This window comes from Apodemus sylvaticus, chromosome 10 (assembly GCF_947179515.1).
Source record: "Apodemus sylvaticus chromosome 10, mApoSyl1.1, whole genome shotgun sequence".
NCBI classification, from domain to species: domain Eukaryota; kingdom Metazoa; phylum Chordata; class Mammalia; order Rodentia; family Muridae; genus Apodemus; species Apodemus sylvaticus.
Window position 1 is genome coordinate 4,807,641 of NC_067481.1, and position 25,090 is coordinate 4,832,730.

Here is a 25,090-nt window from a genome sequence, read left to right on the forward strand (position 1 = left end):
ATTTTATTTTTTAAAAGATTTATTTATATACGTGAGTACACAATAGCTGTCTTCAAACACACTAGAAGAGAGCATTAGATCCCATCACAGATGGTTGTGAGCCACCATGTGGTTGCTGGGAATTGAACTCAGGGCCTCTGGAAGAGCAGTTAGTTAACTGCTGAGCCATCTCTCCAGCCCTTATTTTATTAATGTTTTTTAACTTTATTTTATGTGTATTAGTGTTTTGCCAGTCTATCTGAAGGTGTCAAAACCCCTGGAGCTAGAATTACAGACAGTTGTGAGCTGTCATGTGGGTGCTGGAAACTGAACCTGGGTCCTCTGACAGAAGACAATCCTCAGAACAGATTAGCCATCTCTAGTTTGAATTTTTTAATTTTTATTCTTCCTGTGTTTGTTTGCATTTTTGCACTTCTCCCTTCACCTAAAATCTAAAACCCAGCCTTTAAAACAAATAAACAAACAAACAAAAAGGGACCTCATGTATAGGCTGGCACTCTATTGAACTGTGGGTAGCTGAGAATGACTACCAACTCCTTATCTAGGTATATTTACCTCCCAAGTGCTGCTATTTCCAGAGCTTTCTGTCTACCTTCTTTGGGCTGGGAACAGTTCTTGCTTCAACTGACTACAGGTACACTGTGGGACCTTGAGGGGTAGCCTGGGTTCCCAGTTGAGCTAAGGCTAGAAGCCCTGGTGACACCAAAGGGACAGTAGGTGCTTCGCCTGATTCTCGGGCACCAGGCCCATATCACTAGCCCAGCCCTCCATAGATTTGTGGCCATCAGTCAATAAGGGCAATGAATGCCTCAAGCTGCTCCACATATAGAGGACATGACCTGTGGTCACACAGGCTCAAGACAGATCTCCATTTTAATGAGGTACATACGGCCTGAAAGGCTTAGCCAATAAGGTTTCCTTCCCCAATTTCCTTTTCCTCCCTGCAAAAGGTATTTAATCTCAGGCCCGCCTGAGAAGTGGGGTACGGTTTTACTCATCACCTATCCCCCATGACAATAAATGTCTTAAAACTGTGGACTGTCTCTTTTCATGGGATCTGCCACGGGGAGCGATGGAGCAGGCCTTCGCCTACAGAGCCACTGCCTAATCTCTGTAGAAGGTCTCTCTGTGCTCCCAGCCATGGCAACCAAGCCCAAGCCAACTGCCCAAGGACTCCCCCAGGGACCAGGGACCAGCCAGAGTTCCCCTCTCACTTCCCCAACCCGTGGGGGCCCCCACTCTTCTCAGCTCTTCTGCGGCTCCCAGAGGAACCTGGGTGTCTGAGAGCCTGAGCTCAGGCCCTCGTCACAGGCTCTGGGACCCCCGGGACAGCTCCAGCTGCACGGTGCCTCAGACTGTCCTTCCCCGCCCCCAGAGTGGTTCCCAGGGCTGCCCAACTGCCTGACATCCACCCATCAATGGCACAGTAAGCACAGTCAAGTTCCTACCATCCTGCCTCCCTGAGCGGCTGAGCTCTGTGGCAGAGCAAACTTGGGACCCCATTAACCCTACAGTAGTACACCAGTTTAAAAAACTAAAACTTCTAGTAAGGTATATGCTGCAATGTTCTCTTTTAAGCATTTTAATGTATGTATAGCTCAGGCCTACCTGTGCAGCTCATGAGCTTTAGGCTCCACCGAGTAAGCATCGTTTTCTCCCTTCATCGAAGACCCTTTCTTTTGCGATAAAGGTTTACTACAGAGCTCCACAGCTGGCCACACGCAGAGAACAGCTGACAGTGACATGTCCAGTCCCAGTGGACAGACCTGCAGCACGGCCCCCACTCCTAAGCTCAGGGAGCAGACTGGGACACTAAGCTAGACAGTGCTGCTTAGTCACACAGGGAAAAATGCACCCAGGAACCCTCACCATCATTACCTGAACCAGACCTGCACACACGCCAGCGTGGGCCCAGGAAACCCACAAGCTTCTACCCCTAAATCAAGGGCTACAGAGGCCGACGGCTGCTCAGAAGGGCAATCACTGTCCTCCATGGACAAGCTTTTACATGTGTTGTCTAATTCCGAGGTCAGACCTGGACAGGCGTTCAAACTGGCAATGCTAAATGGACTCAGCAGTTTGCATAAAGGTGTGTATAATGTGGGCATACACACACACACACATTGAATATATATGTAGCAGTAATAACCAAACATTTGGGAGGGAAAAAGCATGAAAGAATAGGAGGAAAATGTTCATGTATAATGTTCTAAAACAAATATAAGAAGCTAGCACAGGACTTTAGGACAGAAAGACTTTGTAGATCAGTTTGTCCAAATAAGTGACATATTCTTTATCATTAAAAAAAAGAATATGTCTTAGTAGTGTTGTTATTCCCACTGCCATGTAACTAGCATGTTTCCCCTTTCCAACGCTGTCCATTTCTTCCCTCGTCCTGCCTCCACTTTCCTCTTTGTGGATCTGACTATGCTGACTGGCTCGTTCGATGTGATCCAAACCCTCCAGGGTCTCAGCATGCAGAGCACTCACAGGCTGCTGGCATTCTGCACAGCTTTCCAGGATCCTACGGTCACTTTGCGCCAAGGTCTGGTTATTTTTCTTTATTCAACTTCTATTTTGAATCAAAAATTTCAAATCAAAAATATTCATTTTGGCCGGGCAGTGGTGGCGCACGCCTGTAATCCCAGCACTCTGGGAGGCAGAGGCAGGTGGATTTCTGAGTTCGAGGTCAGACCGGTCTACCAAGTGAGTTCCAGGACAGCCAGGGCTATACAGAGAAACCCTGTCTCAACAAAACCAAATCCAAAAAACCAAAAAAAAAAAAAATTCATTTTATGTATATGAATATTCTACTTGCATGAATATATTTGTACCATATGCATACATGTGGTCAGAATAGGGTGTGTCTGATCCCCAGGAACGGGAGTTACAGATGGTTGTGAGCTGCTGGGCTAAACCCAGGTCCTCTCTAAGAACAAGTGTTCTTAAAGGCTAAGCTCTATCCTGAACCCCCATTCACTCATTTGGATTTGATTCGGACTGACAGGGAGGGAAGGAGACACTGATGCATCATAAGGAAACTCTGACAGCCTTACCTATCCAGTACTGTTAACTTCAATGTTTCAACTTAGTTATTCCATGACTTGCCCTCCTGTAACTGCTATCATATCTTGCTGGGGGGAAAAAGTGTCTCTTTAAGAAGCCTGGTATGGTGGCGCAGGCCTTTAATCCCTAAATAGGCATGGTTAGGGTTAGAGGCAGAGGCAGGCAGCTCTCTGAGTTTCAGGATGGCCAGAGCTACACAGTGAGAGCCTATCGGAGTGTGGGTGGGAGTAGGGAGAAGAGCTGGAGAGATGGCTCATAGTTAAGAGCACGGACTGTCCTTGCAATGACGTGGGCTTGATTCCTAGCACCTACCACTACATAACTTTCTGTAACTCCACTCCCAGGCAATCTGATATCTTCTTCTGGCCTCTGTTGCCACTACAAACACGTGGTACATGGACAAACATCACCACAGGCAAAACACCTATACACACAAAATAAAAAGGTAAAAGAAAAATTTTAAAAAGGAAAAGAAAAAAGAAAGGGTTGCAGAAGTGAATTTCTGGAAGTTGTGCAAGCTTCCTTGTTAGACTGGTGGTGGCATGACTGGGTCTCTCATGTCAGGCTGAGAAGTGACTTGAAGGCACCATGCGGCTGCAGCTCAGCACACAGTCCTTGTCAGAAGGACCACGCCACTAAGACCTAAATTCTTCTCAGGTCACATGCTTTTTTCCCACAGGGCTGTATATGCCTCTCCTGTCCGAGATCTGAAGCTGCATGAGTGTGCACCTCAGTGGGTTGTGTGCCTCTGTTCATGCTTAGCCTTTGGCTTACGGATGTTTTCAAGCCAGTAAATCTATTTTCAGCTTGTTCCCTAGGTATCTCTCCTCCCTCCTGACTGCCTGTTTCTAACCTCGCCACTGTTCTGCAGATGGGAAGCCTGCTCCATTCCAGCTAGAGAGGAAAGTCAGCCTCTGATACCTGCAGAATTATGTTTATGTCTCTTCTTCCCTTACCATTCTCTCATCTGAGGAGCTTTGTGTTTGCGGATAGATGTATTTCACTGTGGATTCCTGTCTTAGATCAGTCGAGGAGCTGTCTGCCATGCTAAAGCAGCCTCAACCTCCTGGTTATTATGCATTTGATCTAGCCACCCCAAACAGCCTCCTGCAGGAGTTGTCCTGGACAATCCTGGATCCTGACCTTACTTTTCTGTCCTTAGTCCTATTTCTGCTATCTATGTTTTTCACCCTCATGGAAACTTCTATTTCCTGACTCTCTCCTGCCCTGCCAAGCTGCTGTCATTACCTGTCTTCTTAGAGAGATGAAATCTCAGGACCATGTTGCATGCTCACAAGGACATGACCGACGAAAAGTATGCTACTTGTTGGGAAAGGCAGCAGACTAAAGGGCGGAATGACTCATGTAATACACATTTCCAGCTGATAGCTTTGCATGTCCTCTGGAATCACAGCACAACGCACACACAAGGACACACATCTGAATGACTCTAGCAAGCTGCTGTCATCAGCATTGCTCTTGGCCACAGTAAGGATGGATGGCTGAGGATGCTGGGTGCAGGCCTTCAGGATGAAGGCCAGGGAACTTTATGTTCCTAGCTTCCTCTGGGGCTGGAGAGATGGCTTAGTGGTAAGAGCACTGACTGCTGTACCAGAGATCCTGAGTTCAATTCCCAGCAACCACATGCAATTACAGATGGCTCACAACCATCTGTAATGGGATCCGATGCCCTCTTCTGGTGTGTGAAGACAGTTATAGTATACTCATATACATAGAATAAATAAATCTTTTGGAAAAAAAAAAAAGCTTCCTTTGTCTTCTGGGCTGTCGGTGCCCAGGTGACAGACTCCTCTCCTGTCTCTCTGACCTCAAGAAAAATCTAGAACCATTTAAGGCTTTTTTGGTCCCATCTCTCCCTTTTGGTATCTAATCTCAGCTAATGCTTACAAAGAACAGAATCTTCCAAGAGTGCACATTCTTTTCTGATCATTAGTAAGTTATCTCTCTTGTGGGCTCAGTGAGATTATAAGCTTCAATTTGGAATGACTTTTTGGGACAGTTGTAAAAAGCTAGCACATACTGATTAATGAGGAGTACGTTTAATGTGTATGGGATCATGTTTGTGTGTATAAGTGCACATGTGTGTGTGTGTACATTTCTAGAGACAGAGGCTGATGAAAGAGGTCTTCCTCAATCTCCATTTTCTATATTGAAGCAAGGTGTCAGGGTGAACCTGGAGGTCACTGCTAGTCTGGCTATTCAGATTGCTCTTGCTCCAGAAATTTTCTGTTGCCACTTCTCTCCTGTATTAGAATTATAGGCAGATCTCTGCCCCCTCTCTGCATTGAGCCATACTCCATAGTCCTACTAGAATTTCATTTATGTATGTATGTATGTATTATGTATTTAAATAGTACTTATTTATTTGTTTTTTTTGGATTTGGCTTTTTGGAGACAGGGTTTCTCTGTATAACCCTGGCTGTCCTGGAACTCACTCTGTAGACCAGGCTGGCCTCGACCTCAGAAATGCACCTGCCTCTGCCTCCCAGAGTGCTGGGATCACAGGCGTGCGCCACCACCGCCTGGCAGTACTTTTATTTATTTGCAAGTTTTTAAAAAATTCAATACTTTATTTGTTTACATTTCAAATGTTATCCCCTTTCCTGGTTTCCCCTCTACACATCCCCTATCCCATTCCCCCCTTATCCTACTTCTATGAAGGTGCTCCCCCACACACATACCCATTCCTGCCTCACCGCCCTAGCACTGGGGCATCAAGCCTCCACAGGACCAAGGGCCTCCCCTCCCACTGGATAAGGGATAGGACCCTTTCAGCTCTTCCATTGGGGTCCCTGTGCTCAGTTGGCTGCGAGCATCCACATCTGTATTGGTCAGGCTCTGGCAGAGTCTCTCAGTAGACAGTTGTATCAGGCTTCTGTCAGCAATCACTTCTAGGCATCAGCAACAGTGTCTAGGTTTGGTATCTACAGATGGAATGGTTTCCCAGATGGGGCAGTCTCTGAATAGCCTTTCCTTCAGTCTCTCTCCCACTCTTTGGCCCTGTATTTCCTTTAGACAGGAACAATTCTGGGTTAAAATTTTGGAGATGGGTGCATGGCCCCATCCCTCAACTAGGGGGCCGTGATGAACATCTGGATATGATCTCGACAGATCCCTTCCCTTTGTAGGGTATTTCAATTAATGCCATCCCCGTGGGGCCCTGAGAGGCTCTTGCTTCCCTGGCATCTGGGACTTTCTGGTTGCTACCCCAGCTCCCCTACCCCCACTGCCACACACCTATGCTCAATTTCCCCACCCTCTGCGCATCTCCACCTCCTCCTATACCTGATTCTTCCCTTCTCCCCCTCCCAAGTCCCTCCCATCCTCTACTTCCCTTGATTATTTTGTCCCTTCTTCTAAGTAGGACTGAAGCATCCACTCTTTGGTCTTCCTTCCTCTTGAGCTTCATGTGGTCCATGAGCTGCATCGTGGGTATTCCACGCTCTTTGTCTAATATCTGCTTATCAGTGAGTACATACTATGTGTGTTCTTTTGTGACTGAGTTATCTCACTCAGGATGATATTTTCTAGATCCATCCATTTGCCTAAGAATTTCATAAATTCATTGTTTTTAATACCTGAGTAGTACTCCATTGTGTAAACGTACCACATTTTCTGGATCCATTCCTCTGTTGAGGGACATCTGGGTTGTTTCTAGCTTCTGGCTATATAAAAATGGATGCTATAAACAAAGTGGAACATGAGTCCTTATTACATATTGAAGCACCTTCTGGGTATATGCCCAGGAGTGAGTGGCATAGCTGGGTCTTCAGGTAGTACTATGTGCAATTTTCTGAGGAACTGCCAGACTGATTTCCAGAGTGGTTGTACCAGCTTGCAATCCCACCATCAATGGAGGAGTGTTCCTCTTTTTCCACATCCTTGCCAGCATCTGCTGTCCTCTGAGTTTTTGATCTTAGCCATTCTGACTGGTATGAGGTGGAATCTCAGGGTTGTTTGATTTACATTTCCCTGATGACTAAGGATGCTGAACTTTTCTTTAGGTGCTTCTCAGCCATTCAAGTTTCCTCAGTTTAGAATTCTCTGTTTAGCTCTGTTCCCCATTTTTTGATAGGGTTATTTGGTTCTCTGGAATCTAACTTCTTCAGTTCTTTGTATACATTGGATATTAGCTCTCTATTGGATGTAGGATACCTACCCAGCTGGAGCATACAGTAAGAAAAGCAAGATGCAAAATGGAATATGTAGTAGGGTCCCAGTTTTACAAAACAACAATTGAATAACATCCTTTGTGGAGAACCCAGATGGGCAGAGACTTGGGAGTCAGCATGGTCTGGACTGCGGGAAGTACATGAGAGGACGGAAGATCTGGACAGAGTAAAAGCATGAGCGAAGGTCAAAGTCAAGGGAATTGGAAACAAAGGTGGTGCTTCCATCTCCGAGGTGGGGGGAGCTAAGCATGGTGGCCCATAGCTTTAATCTTTCCTAGCAACAGGGAGGCAGAAGCAGACTGCCTCTGATCTCTGTGAGTTCAAGGCTAGCCTGGTCTCTAGAGCAAGTTCCCAAACACCTTGGGTTATATAGTGAGTCCCTATCTTTAAAATAAAAATTAAAAATAAATAAATGAAAATGTTGTCTTTTCTCCACTGGATGGTTTCAGCTTCTTTGTCAAAGATCAAGTGACCATAGGTGTGTGGGTTCATTTCTGGGTCTTCAATTCTATTCCATTGATCTACTTGTCTATCTCTGTACCAACACTATGCAATTTTTATCACTATTGCTCTGTAGTACAGCTTGAGGGCAGGGATAGTGATTCCCCCAAGAAGTTCTTTTATTGTTGAGAATAGTTTTCACTATCCTGGTTTTTCTGTTATTCCAAATGAACTTGAGAATTGCTCTTTCTAACTCTATGAAGAATTGAGTTGGAATTTTGATGGAGATTGCATGAATCTGTACATTGCTTCCGGCAAGATGGCCATTTTTACTATATTAATCCTGCCAATCCATGAGCATGGGAGATCTTTCCATCTTCTTCTTTTTTTTAATTTACATTTCAAATGATTTCTTTCCATCTTCTAAGTTCTTCAATTTCTAATTCTTTAGAGACTTGAAGTTCTTGTCATACAGATGTTTCATCTGTTTGGTTAGAGTCACACCAAGATATCTTATATTATTTGTGACTACTGTGAAGGGAGTCATTTCCATAATTTCTTTCTCGGCTTGTTTATCATTTGTATAAAGGAAGGCTACTGATGTATTTGAGTTAATTTTATATCCAGCCACTTTGCTGAAGTTGTTTATCAGTTTTAGGAGTTCTCTGGTGGAATTTTTAGTCACTTAAGTATACTATCATATCATCTACAAATAGTGATATTTTGACTTCTTCTTTTCCAATTCATATCCCAGCATGTAAAATAATGCAAATTGATCCATTCTTATCTTCCTGTACAAAGCTCAAGTCCAAGTGGACCAAGGACCTCCACCTAAAACCAGATACACTGAATCTCATAGAAGAGAAAATGAGGAAAAGCCTTGAACACATGGGCACAGAGGAAAATTTCCTGAACAGAACAGCAATGGCTTATGCTCTAAGATCAAGAATCAACAAATGAGACCTCATAAGATTGCAAAGTTTCTATAAGGCAAACGACACTGTCAATAGGACAAAACAGCAACCAACAGATTGGGAAAAGATCTTTACCAATCTTACATCCGATAGAGGACTAATATTCGATATATACGAAGACCTCAAGAAGTTAAGACTCCAGAGAACCAAATAACCCTATCAAAAAATGGGGAACAGAGCTAAACAGAGAATTCTCAACTGAGGAGTACTGAATGGCCAAGAGGCCCCTAAAGAAAAGTTCAGCATCCTCAGTCATCAGGGAAATGTAAATCAATCAACCCTGAGATTCCACCTCACACCAGTCAGAATGGCTAAGATCAAAAACTCAGGGGACAGCAGATGCTGGCAAGGATGTGGAGAAAGAGGAATACTCTCCTCCATTGCTGGGGAACCCCCCACCCCCAGCTGACAACCACATCTCTTCTTTTTAATGGCTCCTTAGTACCCCGTGGTGTGACTCTTCCCATAATGCACTCAGTCATTCCTCCATTTTTACCCGCTCACTTTATTTTCAGCTTATTGTTACTACAAAGGAGCTCCCGCTCTCCTGCCCAGCTTCTGTTAAAGAAAACAGCCTTGCTTTGATTGGCAGTGCAGCTTGTTTCTGTAGCAGTGAGAACTGAGTAAGGGGGAATGTGATATGGGGCTCTAAGGGGAGGGCAGGCTGGGCATGAAGTACCTGTGAAACATCTTTTTGCTGGGTGGTGAGGGCATGGGGTGTGGCAAGTTAGTTTTTCAATACATTTGTTTTTCTTATTCTCAAACTCTTGTTAGCTGACTATTCCCTGTATTTATAAAGTAGGAGGCAATAAAAGGCCTAGGGCTTGGGTTTGTCTCTGGGGGCTAGTTACCTGAAATCAAACTGTTTCTCATCCTGAGTTTCATCTTCAAGAAACACAAGAATCGCTGGGCACTGGTGGTGCATGCCTTTAATCTCAGGGCTTAGGAGGCAGAGGCAGGTGGATTTCTGAGTTCGAGGCCAGCCTGGTCTACAGATTGAGTTCCAGGATAGCCATGGCTATACAAAGAAACTGTATCTTGAAAACACCAAAAAAAAAAAAAAAAAAAAAAAAAAAAAAAAAAAAGAAACACAAGAATTAGGATCCCACGTTACTCTGGGTCTACTCCAAGCTCTTCTCACCAAAGCAACATCTAGCTCACTCTTTAAATGACAGAGGGCATAGAATGCCACCATCATTTTAAAAAATCTGGCTAATTGAGGAAGATTTTCCTTGCAGCATTAGTTAGGAAGGACTGGTAAACGTTATCAAACAAACTAAAAGGAGAAGAGGAGGACACAGTATCTTGTCCATCATCATAGATATTCAAGCCTCACTTTATCCAACTTCTGCTACCTGCTGCGCTCAGAAAGTGTGTGCTAGCTAGAGGACAGAACAGGACAAAGACGTCAAGAGAGCATCTGACTAGAAAGGTGCAGCATGGTCTGAGTAACACTTAGTACTAGAATGACTATGGAAAGTCACGGGCATAGCAGTCTTGGAGTAAGTGCTTAGAACTCTGTGTCACCTGACAGGGCACATTATAGCAATGGGGACCTACATGCTGAGTGATTCTGAAGGACGGGACATTGAGTCGAGAGGAAGCATGTCCTCTGAGGATTAAAGTGTAACAAGTTGACAGACCTATCTCTCAGAGTGTGAGAGGGATAACCTGTGACTTGCTTCTAACCATCAGAACACCACACCAGTCTATGTCACTTCCCTCACTCTGTGACAGACCCTTTGTTCTAGCAGATTGATGTAAAATCTCCCTATTGATTAGGGTACTTTGAAGTCACAACTTACTGTAAATCCCCCCCACTTTCCCCCTCCCCACCAGACAGGGTTTCTCTGTGTGGCCCTGGCTGTCCTGGAACTCACTCTGTAGACCAGAAATTCGCCTGCCTCTGCCTCCCAAGTGTTGGGATTAAAGGCATGCGCCACCACTACCCGGCATTGTAACTCTTATTACAGTACTACAAGAACTGAATTTTGCCCAAGTATGGTCTGTGGAAGACTGTGGGACTGATCCTTCCCCAAAGGAGCCTTCAGGGAAAACCCAACCCTGCCCTGATTGTAGCCCCCTAATGCTCAAAGTGTGTGAAACACTGGACAGGTAGGTACTACTGCAAGCCAAGCTCACAAACCTGTTACTAATGAAACAGAAATGGTTAGGCCTTCCGGGGCTGACCACAGAGAGCGCCCACTACAGACTCTCCTGCTGACTTAAAAGGACGGTAGACCAAGTATAATGGAACACAGAACACAGGCAGGAGGAACATGAAACATGGGCTTTCCAAAGAGCAGCCCAGTTAGAAATTCAACCTGTGTGAAGGCAGCTTTCTCATCTCTCTCTCCTCTCAAATTTTAGCAGGGTCTAGGTTGCCCTCAGAGCTGTGGCCCAGGCAGCTAAAATGGCCAGAAAACAGTTTTCTCAGTCAAAGTGGGGGGGGGGGGTTAGGGGGAATCAGCCAGGAGAGGGAGGGGAGGGATTCTCCCAGCTCTGGTAGCAGCTGCCACAGGGTGGGCACACAGCACAGCAAGGTGTGAGGCTGCAGTGCAAGGCCATCACCCTCCAAAGGCTACACCCACTCCCCATGCCAAGCCAACCAGCCCCAGCTAGACCAGAGGCCAGGAGTGCAGGGCTCACCCTAGAGCCTGTGCCCACAGAAGGGAATGTCTGGAGACAATTGTGACTTTTACTTTGGAATGTGGAAAAGGGTCAGTGATCTGAACAGTGGCCTCCTGCTTTCTGAAGAAACCCTGACTTACTGCCGTCTGGTGTTAAGATGGACTTCAGAACCAAGATTCACTTGGTAAGATTTACTACTATGGCCCAAACAAAGCAAGACAGGTCCCACCAGCGATCCCCACTCTCTCTGACTTTAGAAACAAAGCCCCTGCTGCCTGCCTTAGACACATCCTTCTGAGGCTTGCCTCCTGGACCCACAGGAGTTCTCCTTTCCTGTGCTCTAGGTCATCTGTTGTGTAGCTTTTTTATTTTTTTAAAACCACAGAACTGGCTTTCTTTTTTGCAGGCTTTCCTCTGTAAACTATGGTGATTACCTACACATATCACACCCTTTCCTTCCGCACTGGTAACTGCACCTCAATTTCCTGTGTAGAGTGGCTTCAATTCAAAGTCCGCAAGGCACAGTAGCTTCAGGGGAGCACTGTGTGTGTGGCTAATCTGCAGGCAGCACATTCCTGGACTGCAGTGCTTGGTCACAGGGATGGCTTGACACAAAGAATATCTTGAACTACCGGCTAGAAGCTGTGCTCTCAGCCAGAGATTCCAAAATGAAGGCAACATGGAGAAAGAGAAACCTCGAGACAGGTCAACTCTGCCTGTAGGGCATGCCCTATGTTCAGAACGCAGACTTGAGCCTAGTGCACAGCCTGCCCTCTAAGCTAGAGAACAGCCTGAGCTACACCAGGCTGTTAAGATGGAAGGAGGCAGCAGTTGGCAGGGGACTGCACTGCACTGTCCCCTGTCCACCAGGGTAGCTGCCCAGGATCTCTGGGTGCTGCTGGTTTCTCATCTGGGCAACTTCTATCTAGCCAAAGTTAGTTTTTGTTCTTCCCTAAATCACTGTTATTTTCTATTACATGTAACTTAAGAATCCTAAAGAAAGCCAGTGTTAGCAACAGCCCCAGTGTGGGAGTCACAGAGAACTTGTCTCTGCCTCCTGAGTGATTAAATGTGTATAGCACAACACCTGGTAATACAAGGGAGACCCCAATTAATTTCTGAGAGCCAGAAGCCTCTGCTGGCTCATTTTGCTGTGTATGCTGCAGTGTTTAGTTATTAACAATGACAGGATCTCACTGCTTGCTGGGAAATCTGACAACATGCACTGTATACCCATGACCAGCATTTCCTGCTGCTGAGGTAGGACCGGACTGGTTATTCATTTACTACCTACAATGCCAACTTCTGCCTCTTGCCTGCTCTGTGAAAATGGATCTGTGACATTTAACTACTGTCCCTCACCAGCTGGCACGATGTCCAGCTTCTCTCTGGCGGAGGGCACTGGAGAGAAGCAGGGGGCAAGTTTATACCTCCCAGCTGGGTGCTCCAAGGCAGGCCCCTGTAGGCACACACACACTGTGGGGCTCCCAGGAACCGCCTTCCTAGCAGACTGGGTCCATGCAGCAGACCTCAGGCTTCCTTGCGCCCTTCCCAGTGCCGGACTCATCTTCCCACCCTTGCTATTACACTGGCTCTTCTGGCTTGTTCCCCTTGTTCATGAGATTACATGTTTGTTTGTTCTCTCTTGACTGATAGAGAAACCTTCAAATGACAGCTTATTTCAAAGCTTGCCAATAGACTGGAAAGTTTAAAAATACTATCACACCAATAAACAAATTCACAGATGTGAATGATGAATAAATTAATCCAGAGTATAAAACTATAAACTAAATTCAGCTATCATCGCATAAAACTGGAGTCTCAGACCAGCAGACAGAGCTCAAACAGTACTGTGGAATCTGAGTCATTTCTAGAACTCCTGATACTCGTGGCCTCAGGAAAGGCTCTCCCTTCACCACTGTGAAAGAAAAAGGACAAAGCCCAGCGCACAGCCTGGGGCCAGTCACTGAAGTGAGGAAGCACGCCTGCGGCAAGCCATCAACATGTGTCTCCAGGGGGCGCACCTACTCTGTGAACTAGCGGGAAGGGCGGGGCGGGCTGTTACAGTCAGTCAGCTTCAGGAGTCATCAAGCTGATGTGAGCTCAAGCTGGATTCTAACTTGGGAGAGGCAGGAGGCAGACCAGACCTGGGCAGAAATAGCCTCATGACCATCTACACAAAGGAAAAGTCAAATATAAAAACAGATGAGAACTAACACCCCCCAACCTGTGCCTTGATCTAGAAACATTTAAAGCTGAGGGCTTGCCTTAAAAATAAGCAAAGGTATATGCCCCAGAACAGTTGATAGATATTTGCCCAATGTCTATAATGAAATTTAGCAATAGAAAAAGTTTCTTTGACTAATTGTAACTACAATAAAAAACAGTACTACTAAAAATATTTACTGATAGTTTCCATAGAAAATATATAATGTAAAAACTGTTTCAGAAAATGTTTGAAAAATACTATTAAAGTAATTTTTCAATTTTATTTTCAATTCCACATCAGATTCAGATCAGAGGGAAAAAGAAGCCTAAATATCGATCTAGAGCAGTGATTCTCAGCCTGTGGGTCAAGACCCCTTTGGGGTTCAAGTGATGCTACTACAGGGGTCATATATCAGATGTCCTGCATGCACATCAGATTCACATTATCATTCATAACAGTAGCAAAATTACAGTTATGACATAGCAGTGAAAATAATTTCACAGTTGGGGTCACCACAGCATGAGGAATGATATTAAAGGGCCGCAGCATCAGGAAGGCTGAGAACCACTGGCTTAGGAAGCCTGCAAGAAATTTGGTCTTCAGTCATTTGTTCAGCAAATACAAAGCCATATCTCTTTACTGGAGCAAACAGATGAGACCAGAGACCCTCCCACTTTGTAAAGAGTGGTTCCTGCTCTTCAATATCTCAGTATCTATCATCATCTAACAAATCAAATATCTACCAAGTATCCTACTTTAACGTGACAACTTTAGTGCTGGATGGAGTATGTGACCCTACAGGGACCATGTGATTTGATACCAACACACAAAAAGCACACATTCCCTGTTACAAGCTGGTCACAGCACACATCCACAGGGAAGCAATGACTGCCCATGAGCAACTCAGCTCCCTTTCTCCAGGGGCACATAGCGAACAATGCCTAAGTGCAATTGTGTTTAAACTGTCACTGTGACTAGAATGTCCTAAGTGGCACTCCGTTAAGTGATGAGCTTTAGGAAAGTCAGACAAAAGTATAATCTCTGTAAAAGCATGATGTCGCTCTCCTGGAGAGGTGGCATGCATCACACACAAGCATGAACAGAAGTCTAATTTCATGTTTCTCACATAGAAATCCAGGATTTTCAAAAACAGTCTTTCCAGCACTGGTTTGGACTGCACACAGCACCCAGAGTCCCAGATCCTGCTGCTTGGCAACAGCACTGTGCCAGCTCCAGCCACCCAGCTTTATGCCCCGGTGCCCACACAGCCCCCTTGCTGCCACTTGTGAGTACCTTCACTGTCAACATGTACTCTTGAAGGCAACACAATGATGCTGTGCTAAAGACCCAGACGCCAAGAAACAGGAATGCTGAGGTCTCCGTGCGGAAGAACTCCACTGGGAGCAGCTGTAGAGGTGGGAAGTTAGCCTTCAGTTGACTGACAGACTGCCTGCTGCACGGGGCCTCTTCAAGGCCTGGCTCCTGTCTTCATGGAGCCTGTCAGCAAGGCCATTCAACATGGGGGCCCTAAATGAGATCTCAACATTTTAGATCTCTACAGCTTTATATCTCTGAGGTAAAGTATAAAAATTTGGGCTGAAGCTGGAGCTCAGTGGGTAAAGCATTTGCCTAGAATGTAAAAAGCCCTGGGATTAATTACTACCACTATATAACCCTGGATACGGTAACAAATGCCTATAATCCCAGAGCCTCAGAGGTAGAAGCAGGAGAATAAAAAAAATAATAATAAATTTAAGGTTGTCCTGTGCTACATAGTGCGTTCAAGGCCAGTCTGGAATATATGACCATGTCTAGAGAAAAATTTATGAAAAATTTCCTGGGCCAGCAGGATGGCTCAGCAGGTAACAGGTGGACTACTGCACAGTACGTGACCCCATTCAGTCCTAGGAATCCACCTGGTGGAGGAAGGGAACCGGGCTCTCAAAAGCCAAACTATCCATGACCTCCACCTGCACGCTGTAGTATGTGTAGACACATTCAAAACAAATTAAACACAATTTTTTCCTCAAAAAATGTCACTCCCTTACTGTCATTTATTTCCACACACATGGACCATTAAAAGAAATTTAAATCTGAAGCACCCAACAAGTGAGGCGCAAAACAAAGGGGAATGGTGTTAGCCCACTGAGGGAGTCGAACCCAGTGTGAAATGTGCACTGGGTATCATTGAGTATAATTGTTGGGGTTTTGTGTAAGCTCCACCCCACACCTACCTGGCAATAGCCAGGTATGCCCCGCCCCAGAGATCTGGCCCACTATAAGAGGGGCTACTTGCCCCTCCTCTCTCTCTTTGCTCACCGCTCTCCCACATACTCTCACCTCTCTGCCCCTGGGGCTCTTCCCCCGCTCCACGTGGTCATGGCCGGCCTCCTCTCTCTCTCTCTCTCTCTCTCTCTCTCTCTCTCTCTCTCTCTTTCTACCTCTCTCTCTCTACCACTAACTCCCATCCCCTATTCTGAATAAACTCTATTCTATACCATGTCTGTGTGTGTGTGGTCTCTCAGGGGCAGAGGTGCCCAGGCAAGGGCCCACCTGGACACCTTCCCCCACGCCGCCTAGCCACACTCACCTAACTCACCTATATTCTCGCCTAACCCCTATACTCCCCCCTACTTCATCATCCTGCAGACTCCTTCAATAATGCTAATTATTACTGAATCTTGAGCTCTACAAATAGTTGGAAAAATCAAAACAAAGGCTGGAGTGGGCATAGTGTCAAAGTTCAGCAGTAATCCCCTGTGAGTGGATGCAGGACAGACAGGCTCGGAGAGAGGAGACGTGCTGAGGCTTAGCGATGCAGGGAGAGAGAATAAACAGCTTGTAGATACTTCTACCTGGCACAGGGCCACAGGGAACCACCATTCTAACTTACATTCTTAAGAATGCTATGCTCACTGCGCTGGAGAGAGACTCAGTGATTAAGAACATGTGCTGTTCTTAGGACAAAGGCTCAGATCCCAGAAACTCCATCACATAGTTCACAAATGTCTGTGACACAAGCTACAGGGAGCACCTGCACTCAAACCCATAATTAAAAATACATTTAAATGTTTTTATGTTATTATTTTTATATATGTGGGTATTTTGTGTGTAAGTGTGTCTATGCACCTCATTAGTGCAGTCCCCAAGAGGCCAGAAGAGGGTGTCAAATCTCTTAGGACTGGAGTTAAGAGATGGTTGTAAACAGTAATATGGGTGCTGAGAATCAAACCTGGGTCCTCTGGAAGAGCAGACACAGTCAGACACAAAGTGTGCCTGTCTCTGTCTTTCTGTCTCTGTCTCTCTTCTGGGACATAATCTTACTAAGTAACTCTGGCTAGTCTAGAACTTGCTATGTATAACACCAGGCTGGCCTCACACTCACAGACATCTGCCTGCCTCAGCTTTAGGGAGTATTGCAATTTAAGGTGTGCATACACTATTAGACTTAAAATACCTTTTTTCTTTTCTCAGAGACAATGCTTCATCTGCTTTAGAGAATATCTTAAAAACAAAAATCAAATCCTCAGGATTGTCACAATTGTCATGTAAATAGACCTAACCAAGCCTCACAAAAATACTATTAAGCCAGGCGGTGGTGGCCCATGCCTGTAATCCTCGCACTCTGGTAGGCAGAGGCAGGCGGATTTCTGAGTTCAAGGCCAGCCTGGTCTACAGAGTGATTTCCAGGACAGCCAGGACTATACAGAGAAACCCTGTCGAAAAAACCAAATCCAAAACAAAACAAAACAAACAAACAAAAAAAGAGAATACAGAACCTTTATGGATATTCTACAGCATACTCAGATTCCAGGTCTGTGTCAGTGTTTCTGTCCCACGCTGTGTATACCTCTTCTATGCTTCCATTGCCATCTGAAGGATACCTCAGAGGCAACTCCCGAAGGGCTCAGCACATCACTGGACAGCTGTTATAAAGTACCGAGAACTTTAATAATGCTTTTCCTAGCTAAGCACCAATGTGCTTATTTCAAAATTTCCTCAGTGCTTATTTCAAAATTTCCTCATATATACACAATATAATTTATCATTGCTAATCTAATAGAAAAACTATCTCAATGGCTTTAATTCACAGTTCTTGATTATGAATGAAATACCTCCTGTATCTGCATCTCCTGCATTCGTTTTCCTCTTCTTTCTTAACGCTGTATCTCTGGCTACCACTAACCATGTTGACCCTGCCTTGGCCTGTGGGTTTTTCTTCATCAATTTCTATGGGTTTACATATATATTAAGAATTAACTTGGGCCGGACAGTGGTGGCGCATGCCTCTAATCCCAGCACTTGGGAGGCAGAGGCAGGCGGATGGATTTCTGAGTTCGAGGCCAGCCTGGTCTACAGAGTGAGTTCCAGGACAGCCAGGGCTACACAGAGAAACCCTGTCTCAAAAAACCAACCCCCCGCCCCCCAAAAAAATTAACTTGGGCTGGAGAGGTGGCTCAGTAGTTAAAAGCACTGACTGCTCTTCCAGAGGTCCTGAGTTCAATTCCCAGCAACCACATGGTGGCGCACGGCCATCTGCAATAAGATGTGATACCCTCTTCTGGTGTGTCTGAAGACAGCTATAGTGTACTCATATAAATAAATCTTTAAAAAACAAAAGAGAGAGTAAACCTGTAGTAGGTTCAGCCTAATGCTGCTTGTGTCCTAATGTTAATTTGGTAATTTGAGTCCCCCAAACCGCTAACACAGGTGTCTGCTCATAGGTTCTGGGAACCTGCCCTCAGTTGGTTCTGATTGGTGAATAAAGATGCTGGCAGCCAATGGTTGGGCAGGGCAGACAGAAGATGTGACCTTAGGATCCCCAGGCTTGGGACCAGGAGGAGGAGGAGGAAGAAAGGAAAGAGAGACCTGATTTGCTGATAGTGTGGAAGGGAGGGGACACCATGCCTGAAAAGAGTGGAGACGGAGAGATGTGTCCCCGGGGTCCACAGCAGCCAAGGAAGAACACAGAATTTAGTCAGGTTGTAACTCGGAACTATCAGCGAAAGATAGGTTCTCTTGTAGAGGAGGTTAGGCAGCAGCCCGGCTACTGTGATTAAGGTATATTAAAATATAAAGACCGTGTTTGTCTTTCATTTGTGAACACAAACCACTGAAGTGGATCTTGAATCCACTGCTCTGATTTATGAATTTAAAAGTATTGCTACAGGCTAGAGAAATGGCTCAGAGGTTAAGAGCACTGACTGCTTTTCCAGAGGTCCTAAGTTTAACTGTGCGCCAACCACATGGTGGTTCACAACCATCTGTAATGGGATCTGATGCCCTCTTCTGGCGTATCTGAAGAAAGCGACAGTGTACTCACATAAAATAAATAAACCTTTAAAAAGAAGTGTTGCTACATTAACCTTTTCTGAATTTTCAGAAGTTTACCTTTTAATTCTTTACCTTAGAAGTCTGAAATTCTTGACATTGGGCACAACATTTCTTTCTTAAGCAGCTGAGAGCACTGGGCATCACTTAGTGTCCAGGACTACAAACCCTTTTCTCTATACACTGCTGACTCTTCCTCCAGGGAACCCCCACCACCCTGCACACCTCTGTGGGAGCTTCACAACATTCCAGTTTCATAAAGTCGCAGTCACTGCTACTATTTCCCTTTTAAAAATTCTTCATTCTTTCATCCTTTCAAGTGAAATTTACAATCATCTTGTTATATTTTGAAGTGAAAAATATTATGTAGGGCTGGGGAGGTGGATCAGCAGATAAAAGTTCTTGCCACTTAAACTGGAGTTCAATCTGGAACATACAGTGAAAGGAGAGAACCAACTCCCAAAAGTTATGTTCTGACCTGCGCACACACATCCCTGCTTTCTCTTACATATAATAATACATTTAAAATATTTTAGGTAATTTTTATAAATTATGAATTGAACCAGGTGCAGTGGCACATGTCTTCAGTCCTAACCCTCAAGAGGCAGAGGCAGGTAGGCCTCTGATTTCAACATTAGCTTGGTCTACACAGAGAGTTCTGCGCCAGTAAAGACTACATAATGAGACCCAATCTCAAAATAAATTAATAAGCTGGGCAGTGGTGGTGCACGCCTTTGATTCCAGAACTTGGAAGGCAGAGGCAGGCGGATCCCTCTGATTCTGAAGTCAGCTTGGTCTACAGAGTGAGATCCAGGACAGCCACGGCTACACAGAGAAACCCTGTCTCAAAAACAAAACCCTCCCCCAAAACAATAAATGAATGAATGGATGGATGGATGAATGAATGAATGAATGAATGAACAAAATTAATAATCAGTATCCTTTACCCAAGAATGGTACAAGCTTCTATAATCCCAGCACACAGGAGGCAGAAGCAGGACCTTGAGTTCAGGATCACGCTAGATATATAATACTTCATCTCAAGAAGCCCAGACCCAGAAGTGCCTTAACCTTAACTCACTGAACTGAAAGCTCTGCAGTGTTTATTTTCCACATTCTAAAGTGTTTGTTTTTTTGTAAGATTTATTCCTTAATTTTACATATATGAGGGCTCTATCTGCATGTAGACCTGGTGCCAGAGGAGGGCATCCGATCCTATTACAGATGGCTGTGAGCCACCATGTGGTTGCTGGGAATTGAACTCAGGACCTCTGGAAGAGCAGTCAGTGCTCTTAACCGCTGAGCCATCTCTCCAGCCCTGTATTTTCCATGTTTACAAACACCCCTCCGTGGTTTTAATAACACTGTCATTTTATTTGTGTTAATGATGGAACCCAAAGCCATTCCCACACTGTCTACCAGTGAGCTATACTTATACTCTATTTCCTTCACATGCACTTTCTACACAGTAAGTTCAAATGTCTGTATTATATGATTTTAGTATGTTCTTATGTAAGGAGCAGATAGTACACGCACTGCCTAAATGGTAGGCATTTAGCAAAATTATCCACTTATCTGTTTTTATTTTTCCTTTAAAAACTAGCTAACTTGGGTCAGAGAGATACCTCAATAGTTTTAAGAGGTATTTGCTATTCTTGCACGTGACCCAGGTTCAGTTCTTAGTAACTACACGGTGGCTAACAGCTGCCTGCAGCTCTATTCCAAAGGATCCGATGCCTTTTTTAGGTGTACACGCATGTACATGCTCTTGTTTAGTTTACAGCTAAACTCTGAGGTGCTTTTTCTGGGTTTTCAATCTGTAAATCCAACTATCTTTTCACTTCCTTATGTCTACCTTGGGTTGTGGGAGGCACAATTCTAGGATTACCTCAAAGGTCTTGGCCCCTAGTGTACATAAACCCAGGCATTCTCCCAGGCATTCAAACACCAAGCTAGGTATAATTTTCAAGAGATGTGCAGGTGTACTTCAAGTCACTAATCAGCTGACTTCAAGACTGAGAAGCTACCCAGGTAGACCGGACCTAATCACACAGACCCTTTCACTCTGGGTTTTGGGAGCAAAGGCAGAGGATTAAGTTCACTGTATGATGAGAATTTAGCATAGCTGCTGATTTGAAGATGGGAGAAAGGACAAGTTGGAACAAGCATTTCTGGCAGCCAGAAAGGAAATACAGACCTATCAAGGAACTGAATTTTGCTAGCAACAAGAATGAGCCTATAAGTAGAATCTTATATAGAGGCTCCATCTGGAAACTTTGCTGGGTCACTGCCCCTGCTGGGCCTCTGGCCTAAAGGACTGAGACCTAAAACTCACTGCTTTTTAACCTCTAAGTTGTGGTCGCTTGCTATACTACAACAGAAAACCAACACAACTGCCTCATTTACATGCCCTGGACTCAAAGGCAGTGCTGAGGCCTAAGTAGAAACACTTTTCAGGAGTCTTGTCTTTTTTTTTTTTTTTTTTTTTTTTTTTTTTTTTTTTTTGAGACAGGGTCTCAATGTGTAGCCCCATATGGTCTCAAATTCACTGAGATCCTCTTCCTGGGATTAAAAGCATGCACCACCACACCCAGACCTGTTCAGGAGTTTTAGTAGTCAGGAACAGCCAGGAGTCAGACATCATCCCAGTAATTACAACAGAATAGATTCACTAAAAAGATTTGTTAACTATTCAAAAGTGGTATGTTTTAAGGGGGCTAAAGAAGACCTGAAGGGGCAAAATGGTGGGGCAGATATTTACTACCTACAAGATGACCATTTGTCTGTGAATCAAGAAAGGGCTAAGAACTGCAGAGAACATCCCTACCTCTACAGCGCTGAAGAGGATGTGCTTGGGAGGGCACACAGCTGCTCAGGCCTTGAGTTGGACCAGCCTGATCAGACTTGTGAACAGAAGAGGTTTATAAGTAGGCAGAAACTTCATGGGTGGGGGGCTGCTCTGTAAGTGCCAGAATGAGTAACCCACAAACTCTTAGATAATTCTAGTAGCTACATCAGAAGCAAGCACATTCCTCTGACCCTCTCTTCTCTCTACTGTTCCAACACAGGCCATGGAGGCCCGACATGAAGTTTGTTGCATTAAAAGCAAGGCAGATGGCTGTGGATTTACTAGACTGGGATCCTACAGACTGACTACTGGCAGTCTGTATCCCCTTGGCTATTGGCTGCTGCTGCTTTTTTTTTTAAGATTTTATTTATTTTTATATATGTGAATATACTGTCGCTGTCTTCAGACACACCAGAGGAATGCATCAGAACCCATCAGATGGTTGTAACCACCATGTGATGCTGGGAATTGAACTCAGGACATCTAGAAGAGCAGCACTTATCTGCTGAGGCATCTCTCCAGCCCTGCTACTGGCTTCTATACACAATAAACATGCAGTTGAATTCACATAAAGCATCAAAACAGCATTTCTACTTAATGATGTTCTTTCTCCCCTACATAAGGAGCTGACTTAATTATACATTACAGTTACATCACAATCCTACTAAACTGTTGAACTAATTTCCAAATGTATGTATATAAAATATAGGGGATAGACGAGAAAAAAAGCTATTCCTTGTTTCCAGGCCATCAGTAGTATGCCTGGCTTCCTCTCCTAGCACCCACCCCACGTCTACCTTTGTTCTCCATCAGAATGTCTGCTAGCCAGTTACAGAATGACTCCTTAACAGAAGGTGCAGCAGTGTTTCATTATTCTTCAGCACAGAAGTTCTACTATACCTCCCAGGGAGTCCCTAATTAGAGTCCCCCAGCCTCCACCCCATGCTTCACTGCACAATATCACTTCAGTCTAAGCTCTCCTCAGTGTAAGAACTAAGTATTCCAGGGAGAAGAGCATTCTTTCCTCTACTATTTGGTTCACTGGCATAAAGAGCTCTAAGCAGGTGCTGTCTTTATCTTCTGATTCAGCAAAACTGTTCTGTGACCTCTGGTAGAATATTTATTTCAAATCCTAGCTCAGTTCAAAGTTGCTAAGATAACAAGAGTTCTAAGTGTGCTATTAGGTGGGATGGACCTAGTGGGACTGCTCTCAGGAGTCTGCCACTAAGTATATCACTGAAAACAGGAGTGTGAGTTTGTGCCCAACAGAACACAGAATCTGCCTCTTCCTCCTTTAACACTGCTGACCTGCAGAAAAGGAGGAGTCTGTTATCACGTGAGCTGATCGTGCTGCCACTTCTACACTTGCCCTATCTAGTTCTCTCTCCTCAAACTTCTCAACAGTTACTATTCTATTTCTCCCCTCTTTCTCCACCATTAGCTTGGCAGCCAATAAATGCTCTCTTTCTGGCTGTTCTCAACCTGAAGTTCCATTAAAAAAAAATCATGTCCGGTAGAAAAATCTTCCTATTCTTTTCCTATGAGAATGATACATAGCTTCTACCATTCTAGATGCTAGAAAATTAATTCATCATAGACAACAGATGGCTTAGCATAGAGCTCTTAGTCATCACAGAATGGGTAGTTTAAAAACCATGTCTGTTTTAGAGGTAGAGGTGACCAAAATCAGGGAGCAAGCATGTCTGGGCTAAGGAAGGCCTCTTATTGTCTTTCAGATGTGCTCACAGGTGGAGAGCAGAGGGAAAGAAGCTCCTTCTTATCAAGGACATGCAGACCACAGGGTCAGACAGACAACACGCTGACAAACTGAATTCACATAGCCCGCTGTTCACTAGGGGCATGGGGCTGGAGCTGAGCCTATCCTTGGACACTAGAGTGTGATTCTCACTAACAGTGTAGGATAGGACGTGCCATCATCACCTAAGTCTAAATAAACTACAGGAGCACACAACACTTAGGCTGGCCCCAGGGCTCTGCGCTGCTGCCCACTGTTCTGTTGGTAGCACTTCAGATTCTTTTTCTTTCTTTCTTTCTTTCTTTTTTTTTTTTTTTGAAGATTTATTTATTATATGTGAGTACACTGTAGCTGTCTTCAGACACCAGAAGAGGGAGTCAGATCTCATTGTGAGATGGTTGTGAGCCACCATGTAGGTGCTGGGAATTGAACTCAGGACCTCTGGAAGAGCAGTTAGTGCTCTTAACCGCTGAGCCATCTCTCCAGCCCCCCAGATTCTCTGGTTTAGCCTCTTCACTCCCTCCTGGTTTTCTATGACTCCACTGAGGAAAAATTTTCCTTCTATACAAAGAAACTTCTTTACAATTCTGTCCACATGGGTCTGTTAGTGACAAAGTCTCTCAAGCTTTTCTTCTCGCCTGTCTGGAAGCACCAATATTCCACCTTCTCAATTAAAAGGCATTCTGATAGAGATTTCTAGATTGGCAGTTATTCTTCCAGGACACTTTCCTGTTCCATTGTCCTCTGATTTCTATTTGTTCTACAAAGTAAATCTCCACTCTTTATTATTGCTCCTTTGAGGGTAACGTGCCTTGTCTTTTGGCTGCTTAAGACAGGGTCTCACTACGTTACCCAAGTCAATCTGTACTCAGGCTCAAGTATCCTTTGGCCTCTACCTCCTGAACAGCTGTAAGTACAGGTGTGTCCCACTCCTCGTGGCCTGCTCCCCTGGATGATGCCCATGGCAAGGTTTGGGGGTTTGTTTTAGTCATCTTCCTCCTCTTCCTTCTGTCTACCTCTCCCTCATTCTGCACAGATCTATAGTAATTCTTAAATCTTTAAGGTTTTGGCTGACAGTCAAAGACCTTATTTTTTTGTAAAAAAAAAAAATATATGTGTATGGTGTTTAGCCTTCATGTATGTTTGTGCCCTACATACATGCAGTGCCTGTGGAGGCTAGAAGAGTGCTTCAGATCCCTTGGATCTAGAGTTACACATGGTTGTAAGGCACTATCTGAGTGCTGGGAATCACACCTGGGTCCTCTAGAAGAGCAGCTTAACCACAGAGCCACTTTTCCAGTCTCTAATACAACTCCTGATTTATTCTTTAACTTTTCTTTCTGAGGTTTCAATTATAAGTATTTTAGACTTTTAACAGTGTCTCATTTACTTCTGGGGTATTTTTATTTTTCTTTATTTTTACTTTCCAGGCTTCTATCTCATGGCTGGAGGGGCTGAAGGTTTTTTTTGTTTGTTTTGCTTTGCTTTGCTTTGCTTTCTGGTCTATCTTCCATTGGCTAATTTAAGTTCTAACTACAAATTTTCTAACTTGAGTGATTTGTATGTTTCAATCCTAGAATTTCTATATTAATATCTCATAGCTTTAAGTTTTCTGCAGAATGGTCCATTTGTCATCTAACT

General features: G+C 44.5%; 1 protein-coding gene across 5 annotated transcripts in view; it reads right to left on the reverse strand.

The window, feature by feature from the left end:
- The window catches only part of Tnrc6c (trinucleotide repeat containing adaptor 6C), a 113,662-nt gene that overhangs the window by 68,378 nt on the left and 20,194 nt on the right, over positions 1 to 25,090 (reverse strand). Inside the window, exon 1 of one of the 5 annotated variants that reach the window (XM_052197843.1) lies at positions 17,294 to 17,440. The exons of the other annotated variants lie outside the window; for them this stretch is intronic. The gene's annotated coding sequence lies outside the window, so the exon portion shown is untranslated. Of the gene's footprint in view, positions 1 to 17,293; positions 17,441 to 25,090 lie in introns of those variants that run through there. 5 annotated transcript variants of the gene reach the window in all.